Source organism: Sarcophilus harrisii, chromosome 4 (assembly GCF_902635505.1).
Source record: "Sarcophilus harrisii chromosome 4, mSarHar1.11, whole genome shotgun sequence".
Classification (NCBI taxonomy): Eukaryota; Metazoa; Chordata; class Mammalia; order Dasyuromorphia; family Dasyuridae; genus Sarcophilus; species Sarcophilus harrisii.
In genome coordinates this window covers 78,973,111-78,987,328 of record NC_045429.1, presented here as the reverse complement: position 1 = coordinate 78,987,328, position 14,218 = coordinate 78,973,111, and positions in this window count along the sequence as shown.

The following is a 14,218-nucleotide window of genomic DNA, read 5'->3' as shown; positions in this document are numbered from 1 at the left end:
AACTAGTAAATACCATAAATCATTTTTGAATCTAATCTTTTCCTGATTATATTACATTACTAAGGACAAAATTTTAGGAAGGCAGGGAGGAAGGAACGGATGCTTCTAGTCCTCTTAAAAATGAAACAATCTCTGTCTCTCTTCAGGGGAGTTTACACTCTCCTGAAGCAAAGAATGCCATGTACAAAGATATATATGTATATGTGTATATATATATTATATATTTTAAAATAAATACAGAGAAATTTTTATGTGGGTCAGAGAAATATTAACAAATTGGGAAATGAGGAAATATCTTTTGTAGGAGAAAATCAGTGATCTGAACTTTAAGGGAGCTAAAGATTTTTAGTAAGTAGAAAAGAGGAAGCCTGGATAGAGGAAAGGAGGAGTAGTCTAAGACAGGAGGAAATAGAATTTCCTAAGAATGAGGTGCCTATTTGACTGGAACATAAAATGCTTGAGGGAGAATAATGTGAAATTAGTCTGAAGAGATAGCTTGGAGCTAAATTGTGATGGCTTTAAAAGACGAAAGAAAGTGGTATATATATAGATGCTAATAGCAATATGGAATCACTCAAACTGCTTGAGCAAAGGAAATGAACTGACATGTCCATTTCAGGAATTTAGGAATATGTATTTGACCATAATCAAAAATTTTGCTTAAAATCTAATCTTTTTTTCTCAGTAAAATTATTCATTTTTAATACACATTATTTTATGAATCGTGTTGGGAGACAAAAATAAGGGCAAAAGGAAAAAAAAAATTGGAGAGAGGAAAAAAAAAAACAGAAAAAATGAAGTGAACATAGTATGTGTTGATTATGTTCAGTATCCTTAGTTTTAAATATCTAATCTTGAATGTTGAAAGTTAAAATTGAATTTTTTTCTAAGTTAACAATGCTTTTGCCATATTTAATTTATAACATTCTACTCCCTTGAGAAGACTTTCAGTTTGCTGGAAGAAGAAAAGCATTCTTTCCTCCAAAGAATCCAAGAAAAAAAAATTCTATGTGGTTTGTAATTTACTGATATACTGATATATATTCTCTTAGTTAAAATTTCTTGCTTTTTTGCTATTCCTCTTTACCTTTCTACATATTTGTTTCTAAGAACAGTTAATGCAGGCATTTTATTTCACATGGAGTTGAGTGCTACTATATTAGACTTCTTTGAAATGGAAATGAACTAAGCCCCCTTTCTCAGGTACAAGAGTTCAATTATAGCAATTGAAGTATCATTAAATCCTGCCGTTAATGATCAACAATCCATTCAAATGACTGTGGTTACATAATGCCAAAATTTCAAAATAAAGGTAAAATTTTCAACCAATTATCTGAGTGCTTTTTTTTTTTGTACTTGATGCTAAGAATCCTCAGCATAATGAAATTCCTTCATAACAATGACCTCAGGGAACAGAATTGATAGGCTTTTGTTAGACTCATTGTTTAGGAGTGGCTGAGGAAGATATATTTTTTTGCCTATAGAACATATCTATATAAGACTTTTCTTTATAGCTACTAAATTTGCATTCATTATCCCCATATATATGGCATTACTTTCTTGAAATCTCCAGCAACAAAAATACATTAACTTAAAACATATTTTAAAAATCAGATAATTAGCGAGACTCCTACATTTGATGTAGAATAATAAAGGGAAGAAAGGGATGAAATTCCAATTCTAAGATGTTGCACCACAGAGTATTTTAATAGGTCTGGTATCCTAAGGTTTTTTGTAGAAATATGCCCAATATTTTACATTTATGTATAATGTGACCAGATTATTGACATTTACTTACAACCGCAGTTAATTCATTATAAATATCACAGAGATTAAAATGTTTTGTTATCCAAATATATAAGTATATCTTCATGTTAAAATTCTATATTCCTTCAAAATTACATTTTTTTCTTTACAAATATGATGCCATTGAATTATAAAACATTGTTTTTCATAACCCCTAAAAGTGATTTTGAAAATGTGATCCAGAATTAAACCAAATGATCTTCTCTTCCATGAAATTTTTAAAAGAATATTTTTTTTCTAAGCAGATATGTAAATAAAAATACAAAAACGGTGTGTGTGTCTGTCTTTGTCTCATTATCTTTTTTTTTTCCCATTAGAACAAGAAAAAGGACAAGAAAATAGAAAGACAATGATAATCTAAGGAAGGAAACTGGATAGTAGGAAGAAGTCACCTAAGTTACCTAAATGTTATTTTTGGAAATGTTAGTAAGTAGAAGTGACAGATCAGTGTTAGTATTTGGAAGAAAGGTATCTGAGGTAGGAAATAGCTCCATATATTTTATATATATTTATACTCCATATACTTTATACTGTTATACCATTTTAAAATATCTTCTGACTTTGACAAGGAAAGCAATATTTATGATGAGGGAAGGTGAAAACTTGCAATATTAGATCATGACAGATGAACTTTGGAATAGAAGGAATATAATAATGAATATATAATATATTATATATGAATATATAATAATGACCCTACCTGGGAAAGATTTATTTCAAAACCTATTAGTAAAAAAAAAAAATAATAAAATAAAAGCCTTTTTTTGTGCTTGAAGATGTCAGAATTTGTCTAGGTAGAAAATTTCACCTTTTCTGTAATATTTCTATTATTAAAAAAAAAAAAAAAGAAAGAAAGGAGGTGAGAATTTTGTTTTTCACAAATGAGCTAAAATTTGAAAAGGGGATGTCTAATGTTTGTAGTTCAATTTTGAGATTTAAATTATGAAAAAGGAAGTTTGGATATTCAACATAAACTTTTCAAATCTCATCTGAATAGATAATCAAATTTTCAGCACTATTCTCACTTGACAGGTACACCATGTGAGGATGTTCCTATTGCTAGAATGACCTACTTACTAAAGTTCCCATGAGAAAGTAAATATTTCCTTTCATTGAATAATCAAAGAGTTCTTGATTGACATGGAGGATTGTGAAAAGCCAACAGTATCTCTTTGCCAAATAGGGACAAAAATTAAAAGTGAATAAAATCATATCTTGTATCAGAACACTAAAATATTATAGATATATATGTTAAAATACCACTGTAAATTAGTGTACCTACAACACTCTAAATTCAAATTTCTGAGTATTCAATTCACTATATAATCAATGTCCTCCTGAGTTAATTGGAAACTTTCTGGCTAATGAGTAAGCACTATTCCTTGAACAATATAAAAAGCACCATTAAATTGGAGGCAAAGTACTGCTGACTCAATGTTTTAATAGATAAGATAAAAGCATCAGCTGTAAAATGGCACAAAACCTCATTCTCATGTCAATTCTATTGATATTTAGTAAGTGTTTTAATTATAGGTACTCTAGTAGAGAGAATCTTTCATTACTTTGGTGACTACTGAATGCATTAGATCAAGACAGGAAAACATGTCTGATTCTCTTGGAAAAAGAACCAGATCATATCAAGGACTTTCATAAACTTTTATCTTTGAAGTGACAATTGCTGAAGGTGACTCAGTTTTGGTTTTCTAGGACTAATAGGAAAATGCAGTATATTTCTGTTCACCTATGGATAGAAAGCTATTTTATAAAATTATTGTGAAGAACTTTCAATGGAAGTTGGAAAGATTGGATTGACACTTCAGTGCACAGAAAGCACCCGAATTACAGATTTAAGAGTTATTTGAATTTAGGTAAGAGTTTAAGTCATAACAGTAGATGAAATTTCATGGGAAAAAATAAAAATGGAATAGCTCATTATTGAAAAATTCAAAGTAGAAGGAGGAAGAGTACAGAAAGCAGAAAAAGAGAAGATGGTGGAGACAAGGCACATATCTGCTTAAGCTCGGCGGTTTCTTTCAGAATTTAATTCATGACAAGACTCTGAATTGCTTGACTGAAAAAAAACCCCCACAAATAATTACTAAGAGAAGCCATCCTTGAAATTCTCCAGGAAAGGTCTGTTTTTGCTCAAGGGCGGGCCGGTTTTAGATGCGGGCTGAGGGCAGGCAGCGGCAGTGAGAGCTTGGCAAGCAGCTCACAACAGAGCAGACCAGAGGGAGGGTGGGGTGTGATTTCAGCCGTCTCTGTGGGGAGAGCTTTGCTATAGGCTTGGATACTTTGCCCTGGCAAAAAGTTAGTAGCCCGCAGAGAAGCTAAAAATACCCGGGGGTGAAGAATACAACCCCAAACAGCTGGAGTCTCTTGGAACCTGGCCATCCCTCCCCCACAGCGTCTCAGCACGCTCTCAGAGTCTCAGAGCACAGGTGCAGCACAGTTCTGCTAGTGCCTCGATGCTGCCCCCGCAGTCTGTAGAGGAAGCTCCGTAACACCACCCAGCAGATTCCATTTTTTTTTTTTTTTTTTTTGCTAGTTTGTCTTCTTTGATTCTTTTCTGACAAAATGAGCAAAAAAATTTAAACGGACCTTAACCATTGATAGCTTCTCTACAGATAGAGAGCAGACTTTAAACAGGGGTCCTCAAACTACAGCCTGGGCCAGATGCAGCCCACTGAGGACGTTTATGTGGCCCACCGGGTTATGGCAAAATCAGACTGGAAATGACATTCAACCTAAACTTGTGTTAGTAATGCACACTTCCGGCACTGGGCTGAGGCGGTGGAGACAGAGTGTGAGGCGATATCGAGGTGAGGCGAGTTCCCAGGCCGGGGTGTGTGGTGTGGGGAAGGGAGAGAGATGCAGAAGATGGAGAACTGATGGCCCCGGCCTTGTACAGTAATGGCAGCCACTACAACAGACAGGCACGGGGGATGTACAGTGCATGCTGCGCATGTCACAGCTGCTGCAGGGGGAATTCACTGCAGCAGTGAAGGTCGGGAGCGTGAAGAGCAGGAGAGAGAGTGCGGGAAACGGAGGCATCACAGCACAGAGGCAGCTTGGAAGAAGTTGGGCATTGCAGTCTGTATGTCTCTGTGTGGGCAAAGTTATTGCTGGTACATTGTTTTTGTAGCGCTGTATATATATATATATATATATATGTGTGTGTGTGTATTTTACTAATAACAATCTGGAATCCCTAGGAAATAATGATGTCAAGACAAAGAAAAATTGACTTGGAGAGTAGGATATTCAAAGAACAGTGGACTTATGATTACTTTTCCATACAGTACAAGGAAAGAGCTGTATGTCTGATATGCCAGACACTATATTCTGTGTACAAAGAAAATAATTTGCGTGGACACTATGAAACTCAATATAAAGATAAATGTGATTGTTTGGTTGGAGAAGTGAGAAAAGATAAAATATTAAAACTGAAAAATACATCGACAACTCAGCAAAATACTTTTGTGAAGCAGAAGCAGCTAAATATTTCATTACTGAGAGCAAGTTTTCAACTTGCCAAGCTAATAGCACGCACTGGCAGACCATTTGTGGAGGGAGAATTTGTTAGAGAATGCCTTCTTTCTGTTGCCAAAGAGATGTGTCCAGAGAAGGCCAATTTATTTAGTACAGTGAGTCTTTCAGGGCCTACAATTACATGGAGGATTGAAGAAATGGGAGACAATCTGCATCAGTATTTGCAAAACTCCATAAAAAATTTCATATTTTTCCTTGGCACTTGACGAAAGCAATAATGTTTGTGATTCTGCACAACTTCTAATTTTTATTCATGGGACGAATGATTATTTTGAAGTCATAGAAGAGCTTGCTGCACTGCAAAGCATCAAAGGAACAACTACAGGAGAGGATATCTAAGAAAAGGTTTGCCAAACTATGAATGGTTTGGAGCTGGACTGGGCTAAACTAGGCAGCGTGACTACTGATGGCCCTCCTAACATGGTGGGGTCTAAGAAAGGAGTAATTGCTCGCATTAACTAAGAGATTAAAAAACATAACCATTCTTAACCAATAGCCATACAATGCCTCATCCACCAACAAGTGCTGTGTAGGAAATCACTGAAGTGGGATTCTTATGAAAATTGTGGTATCTTGTTAACTTCATTAGAGCTAATGCACTAAATCACAGACAATTTCTGGAATTTCTGTCTGAGCTAAATGTTGAGTATGAAGATGTTCTATATCACACAGAAGTCCATTGGCTGAGTCAAGGGAGAGTTTTAAAAAATTTCTATGATTTCAAAACTAATGCAAACAAGATTAGAAGGGAAGCAACAAACTGGGAAAACATTTTCACATTTAAAGGTTCTGATAAAGGCCTCATTTCCAAAATATGTTGAGAATTGACTCTAATTTATAAGAAATCAAGCCATTCTCCATTTGACAAATGATCAAAAGATATGAACAAACAATTTTCAGATGATGAAATTGAAATTATTTCTGCTCATATGAAAGAGTGTTCCAAATCACTGTTGATCAGAGAAAGGCAAATTAAGACAACTCTGAGATACCACTACACACCTGTCAGATTGGCTAAGATGACAGGAAAATATAGATACCGTGATTTCCAGAGCTAAGGACCAGAAAATAGATTGTTTGCTGAGTTTGTTACCATAATTGGGAATTGTGATTTTAACTACTAATATTATTTACCAGAGGACCCAGATTTTAGACCTAGAATTGAAATCAACACATCACAGCAGAAAGGGATCAAATATATTTCTGAATACTCTGAATAATGCTTGTGTAGCAGCTGCTAAGTGAATCAAATCACAATCTTTAAAACATGAGACAATCACAATGCTAATCAGTTTCCACAGAATCTAACAATACCTGTATTATCCCCAAAATTCCTGCAAATGGGCCTGCCCAGGGGAACTATTTACTTGAAATCTAAGAATGTCTATGTTGGGTCCTGTCTTTTTGTGGTTTTCTTGCTTAAAAACCTTACCCCTGCCATAAGCCATAAGCCAGCTTTTTCAGGGTTCTCGCTTATAAGTGTTTGCCTCACTTTGAAATTAAACTTCTATTTCATTCCTGACTCTCCTGTCTTTAATCTGCTTTATTTGGTTCTGCCCACCCTTGGATTAGAGAGACTGGTTGTGGTGCTGTTAACAATTTTATTATTTTTTTAAATATATATTGTTATTTTTAAAAAATATATATTCCCCCATTCTCTATCCTTTGTAACAATTATAATAATAATATTACTTGTCAGGAATCAAATAGAAGTTTAGTTTCAAAGTGAGCAAAATTGTAGAGGGCCATAGATAGCAGGTTCCCTCTGGACTGAAGGGTCTTATACCTTACCCAGAGCTCCTTCTCTGTGGCCTCTGCAGGAAATGACTTGAAGGGTCCTGGAGTATCCCTCACAAAGAATACCAAGCTCAACCAAGATAAATCTTTGAGGGCTGAAGCAAAGAAGGACAAGGGAAGAGGACTCAGCAGATGAAGAGGGGATCAGACTATAGAAACAAATCTTCACTGGTCTCAGTCCATTTCTCCTGGTACTAAGAGAGACCAATGGACTGGTTCCATGTCCAATCATACTTATGATATCAACTAATATCAGGAATAAAAGAGAAATTTAATTTCTTCTTTTTTTTTAAATAGCCGTTTATTTATGGGTTATATGTATAGGTAACTTTACAGCATTGACAATTGCCAAACCTCTTGTTCCAATTTTTCTCCTCCTTCCCCCCAACCCCTCCTCCAGATGGCAGGATAACCAGTAGATGTTAAATATATTAAAATATAAATTAGATACACAATAAGTATACATAAACAAATCGTTATTTTGCTGTACAAAAAGAATCAGACTCTGAAATATTGTACAATTAGCCTGTGAAGGAAATCAAAAATGCAGGCAGGCAAAAATAGAGGGATTGGGAATTCAATGTAATGGTTTTTAGTCATCTCCCAGAGTTCTTTCGCTGGGCATAGCTGGTTCAGTTCATTACTGCTCTATTGGAACTGATTTGGTTCATCTCATTGCTGAGGATGGCCAGGTCCATCAGAACTGGTCATCATATAGTATTGTTGTTGAAGTATATAATGATCTCCTGGCCCTCCTCGGAGAAATTTAATTTCAAAGTGAGCGTAATGGCTTGAAGGTTCCTGAAGTTTTCCCTCCAAAAAATACTGTGCTTAACTAAGCCAGAGCTTGGAGGAGTGGAACAGAGGCAAGTTCAAAGGATCACCAACAAAAGATGGGACATTTGGACTCCAGAGAAATACATCTCCAGTTGACAGAATGAAAAAGTATTTAAGTGTTTACTATGGGTTAGGCATTATGTTAGGTGAAATTAAACTTGTGTTTGATTTCTAACTCTTCTCCCTAGCCTACTTTGTTTAGCTCTGGCCAACCAAAGATAAGAGGCTGGTTCAATTAATTTGACATTAATATATATCAGAAATGGGATCCAACACAGAATTAGGTCAATGAACTCTCTGGTATCAGTAGAAATGGACTAGGCACAATGCAATATTTGTTTCTCTGGAATCCAACTCCTCCCTTCCACCCTGATCTGCTGAGTTTCTTACCTATGTCCTTGCTTCATTCCTTCAAGTTCCAAAAGCTTAGCAATATTTGTGAGAACTCCAGGGTCCCTCTTGTCTCCTGGTTCCTCCCAGATCACTCTGATAATGATAACATTTCTTAATTACATACTTTTTGTTAATTGGTTTCTCTGCATACCTCTGCTTCTTTTTACTGCATGCTCCTATTAACATTTTCAATTATGTGCACACTTTGGTACTGTGTGCCTTAGCTCAAAAGGTTAAAATAGAATTATAAATATGTACTTTGTTAGAATTGTTTGTTTCTGTTTGTATCTGTTTTGTCTTCTTGTCTGTATTTTTGTGTTTGTAAAATGTAAAATCTCTGTTATGCTTGTATTGTGGGCCAGATTCTGTTACCTTGAAAGATTCAAAATGCAGCCAACCAGAAAAATGCCTATGGGCTATCACTAAAGAGTTTAGGACAGTGGGAAAGGATTAATGAACTTTCATAAATGAAGCAATTGTCTTAGTAAGTATGACAAACTCCCAATTTAGGCTTTCTATTGAAGATTAGGTTAAATGAAAAGACAAACAAACCTGTAAGATGTTTCCCCCCTTTCATTTCAGCTTTGACTTGTTGAAATTACAGAAATAAAGTCATAAATAAATTTTGTAATACTATTAAAAACTTCTCAATAGATTAAAGAGTTTTGATATTAGTCATTTTAAGATTGTGAAATTCCTGAAACTTTGGGTTTTTCCAGGAACTCAGTCCCTTCTGAAATATTTTAGTAAGTTTTAGGGTCTCACTCTGTAGTATTTGTTTTATGGAAAAAATTCTAAAAGTTTTAAAAGTAAATGGCAATATTAAGAGCTTCGTTATTTTAGGACTATGAAGGAAAGCAATTAGCTTGAAAGTAATTCACAGTGAAGAAAGGAAAACAAAAACAAAAACATGTAAACATTTTTTACTTTATAGGAACCTTTCCTTAATCCTTTCTTGAAAGATTATTTAAATCAAAGCCTTCTTGTAATTCCCCTAATAAGAGATGCTTTTTCTCTCTATCTGTTAAATCCTCTCATTTGAGATCAGATTTCTAAATATAGGTTTTGAAAAAAAATACTGAAAAATACAAGGAAACTTGAATTAGGTACTAACTCTCCAACCATGCAGGGCCCACCTGCTGTGGGGGATTGGAGAGGCAATAGTTGCAGCATGGCACCCCACTAGAAGTAGTCCCAAAGGTCCTGTCCCCTTGGGTATCCTACAACACAGCCTTCCAGGCAAGCCTGGAGATAACAACCACTTGTAATACATTGTGTCCACCTTGTCCCAGCAGTTATTGGCTCCCGGAGCTGTTGAGAGGGAGACGTGAAGTCCCATGACCAGCACTGAGGTTTCACTGAAAGAGAATCTAGAATTCAAAGACTAAGTTGTGGTTAGTAAAATTTTGACTTCTAAGATAAAAATTCTTTGGACTATCACTTTAGTTTTGAGCTTTAATTACATTACTCAGTTTTCTATGTTTGATAAATGAGGAATTTATCAGAGAAAGTTTGTTTTTTTTCCACAACTTTTATTGCTAACTTTATTTCCCCCATCCTATTTCCTCCTGCTACTTATTCTATTCTCTCTCTCCTTTTCACCCTGTCCCTCCTCAAGTGTTGGTTTTTTTGGTTGTTGTTTTTGTTTTTTGTTTTTTCTGATACCCCCAAACCCAATCTTCCCTCTTTTTTATAATCCTCCTTTCTCTAATTCCCTTCAACTCCTGCTTTTCCGGAAAGCAAATTAGATTTCAATAACCAGTGGATTGTGTATATTATTTTATCTTTGAGCCAGTTTTGATGAGAACAGAATTCACTCATTCTTATCTCCCTATCTTCCCTTTCACTGTAAAAGCTTTTTTTTTTTTTTTAATTATTTTATGTGAAATAATTTACCCCTGTGAACTTCACTCTCATCTCTTAATTGTATTTTTATATCATCCCTTCATAGTCAATTCACACCGAATTGACTACCTTTCTCTATATATATTCCTTTGAACTACCCTAGTAATGAGAAACTTCTTAAAAGTTATACATATTATCTTCTCATAAAAGTTTGAAAACATAAAAGTTTGAAAACAGACTTAAAATATTGTCTCTTACAATTTCCTTTTCATGTTTACCTTTTAATACTTATCTTAAGTCCATATTTGAACAACAAATTTTATATTTGACCCTGATCTTTTTTCATCAATATTGCTTGAAAATTTTCCATTCCATTAAATATCCATGAGATTTCACATTGTCTTCTATTTTGTTCATTATTTTGGTTTTGCTTTATTTTTTCTTGATTTCTCATAGTCATTTGCTTTTGTCTCCTCCTTGTCCTCAAGTCTTTGACTCAGATATAAGTATAGACAAAGCAACAGAGTTTTTCCCCAGTCTTACCAAATAGACTCCTATAATCCCTTGCTGACTATTTTTTTTTTTTCACTATCTTATCATCTATGATCCAATAGGACTCCAGAAACAGCTGCGTTCTGCTCCTGGTCTGTTAGAGTTTGGTCTGTGTTGGCATAGACTGTGCTGGATTGTGCTCCACTCTCATCCAGATATATCAAAGAATAGGATTTCTGGAACAAAGGATGCAGATATATTTGTTATTTTTGTTAGCATTGTACTAAAGCCCCATTATGTTTGGATTTTTTCCCATAATATTTGGCAAGGGTTTCCTTTTTATATTAAAAATTGTTGAAAAACTCAAAAGAATCATATGATTGGGAAAATGTAAATTTTGATTAGATAAGATTATAAAGTTTCTACACAAGCAAAATGAATTCAGAATCACAAAATATGAGTGTTGAAAGAGACCTTAATGCTCATCTACTCCAGTTTACATTTAAAAGATACCTCCCCTCCTCTCCCCCAAAAATCATCCATTTGCTGTTTAAAGACTCTCAAAGAAAGAAAAAGCCAATATCTCTCATCAGTCAATTCCACTTTTGGACAACTCTAATTGTTAGGAAGTTTATCTTGCTATTAAGCTTAAATTGCTCTCTTAATAATGTCTAAACAGAGCAGCACTAATCCCTCCTCCACATGACAGACTTTTAAATCCTTATAGACAACTATGCATCTCAATTGAATCTTCTTCCTTCAGGCAAAATATGTCCAATTATTTCAAAGAATCATTATATCACATGGCTTCAAATCCCTTTGCCATCTTGGTTTTATTTTTCTTGATATTCTCAAGCTTTACAATATCTTTGAACAGTGGTGCCCAGAACCAAACATAGTATTTAGTACAGAAATCTGATAAGGGTAAAGCAAAGTGGGATTATAATATTATTTCTAGAAACTATATCTATTAATTCACAAAATTACATTAGTTTTTGTTTAGATTTTGTTTATTTTTACTTCCATAGAATATTATAGATTTTGCATTTTTATTTAAATAAAGCCCAAGATTCCTTTATTATTATTATTATTATTATTATTATAACTATTATCTGCCCATGTTACCTGTCATGGGAAACATAGTTTTGCTATTTGTTGTTTTTTTTTGATATTCAAGCATAAGAGTTGAGATGATCATACTAAACTTAACCTTAGTGCTGTAGTCTGTAAATATCCTTTTTAGTGCAAACTCATCCACTATGTTAACAATCACAGCCAATTGTAAATTATTTCAATACTTGATTAAAATGTCATGTGTATTATCTAATTTCTTGATAAAAATATTGAATGATCTAGCACCAAATAGAAAAAACTGATATTATTCCACTAAAGGCTTTTTGACATAAAAACGTCAATGGTTATGCTTAGAGCCTGGCCATCTATTAGTTTTGAATCAATTAATTGTGCTATAGTCCAACCCATAGCTCTATATGTAATTGGAATCAGAAGAAAAATGGTTAATTAAAAAAAATACACATAATGAATTTTTCTTGTAAGACTAGTATCCAACATATGTAAATATATATACATATGTTAGATATATACATATTTATACATAGATAGTTATATATGTCTATATGTGTATGTCTATATTATGTGCATGTACATGTGTAAGTATACATATACACATACACACTCACTGATTTCAACTGAAAAATTGCCAGCTATTAAATAAAAGACAAATGCACTAAGTCACCAATAATAAGAGAAACACAAATCAAAACAACTTTGGGGTTCAACTATCTCTTATAGATTGAAAATATGAAAATGAGGAAAATAGCAATTTTTTCAGGGATTAGAATAGAATAGGCACACCAAATACCTGTTGATGTAAGTATAAATTGCTTTGAAAAACAATTTGAAACTTTATCCCAAAAGTCATTTCACTTTATATACCTTTTAAATCAATGGTATTTTTATTATTCATGTTCCCCAGCAAAATAAGGAAAATAGAAGATAGAACTATATGTAGAAAATTATTTATAGGAAAACTTCTGAATGAGCTAGAAATCAAGTAGATTTTAATCAACTGGGGAATAGCCTAACAAATTGTGATATTTGAATATAGTATAATTTTTCCATCATTAATAATTAGAAATACTGCAGATTAGGAAAAATGAGAAAATGTGTATGGACTGATTCAAAGTATTATAAGAATAATCAAAAAAGCAATTTATATATTTACCATAATGATGTGAGTGCAAGCAATCCAAAGTACTCCAAACATTGACTAAAGAAGTGACATTATTTATTTCAAAAAGATAATGATGAAGATCTTCTACCTATTTTCTCTATCAAGAGAGACATGAGGCTATAGTTACAAAACCAGGAGATTATGTATGTATGTATGTATGTATGTATGCATGTATAACTATGCATATATGTATATAGTCATTAATTCCATTGTTTTTATTGCACATGCATGTTTATTTTAGGGAAGTGCCCCTATTTGATTAATGTACATTTGATGGTGGTTATAGGCAGCTAATTGGGGGGTTGTTTGATGGGAAATGAAAAAAAAAGTATTTAAAAAAATTACTGAAAATAAATTATGGCTTAGCCTAAGGATTTAAAAATATGTCTTTCAGTATATATTTCAACATTGCTTATTTTCTTCTTTAAAAAAAAATGTGAAACCTCAATTAGCTCCAGATTTATGTAAATAATTCATCTCATGGAATAATTCCAAATCCCAATATTTAAACATAGTTTTATAAAATATGGTGATTGATTTAATATCGATGAAGGTAAGTAGTACAAATTCAGAAATTGCAATCACTTCATGTAAGGTGACCTAAATTGGGACCTAGATTATAAGTGATTTGGAACAATCTTGCATATGGTTGTAAATAGTTTAAAATTCTTTTGAGAATTATTTGTTCATATCTATTGATCACAAAGTTAAGACTTAGTTCAGAGAAGAGATGTTTCTGCATTTATGACAAATAGAGCAAAAACTTAGTATTTTATTGTAATTAAGAAAAAAAGTAGATAGCAGATGTCAAATCAAATGGCTATTATATTCCTGCTAGAAGGAAAGATTAGAACCTAAACTATTTAAAAAGCACAATCATTATATATTACACTTTACATATAAGTATTAAATAAATATTGGTTGCATTAAATAACTTTTGCAAGTTGGCAAAGATATCTAAGAACTTTGGAATGATTATATCCTGATAAAATATAATTATAAAACTTCCAAATAATTGCAACCATTTGCTGAATTCTTTCAATCTTAGGTAATGTTATACTTTTATGCTTACTTTTGTAGGAATATACTATTTGTCCCTCACTTGATTCATATTATATATTATTGAATATTTATTTTACTACACCCTTTGGGAAGATCCAAACATAAATCATTATCTGAGTCATGAGTAAAATTATCCTAAATTTCTTGGTGCTAGAATTTTATTCTTCTAATTGTAGGAAG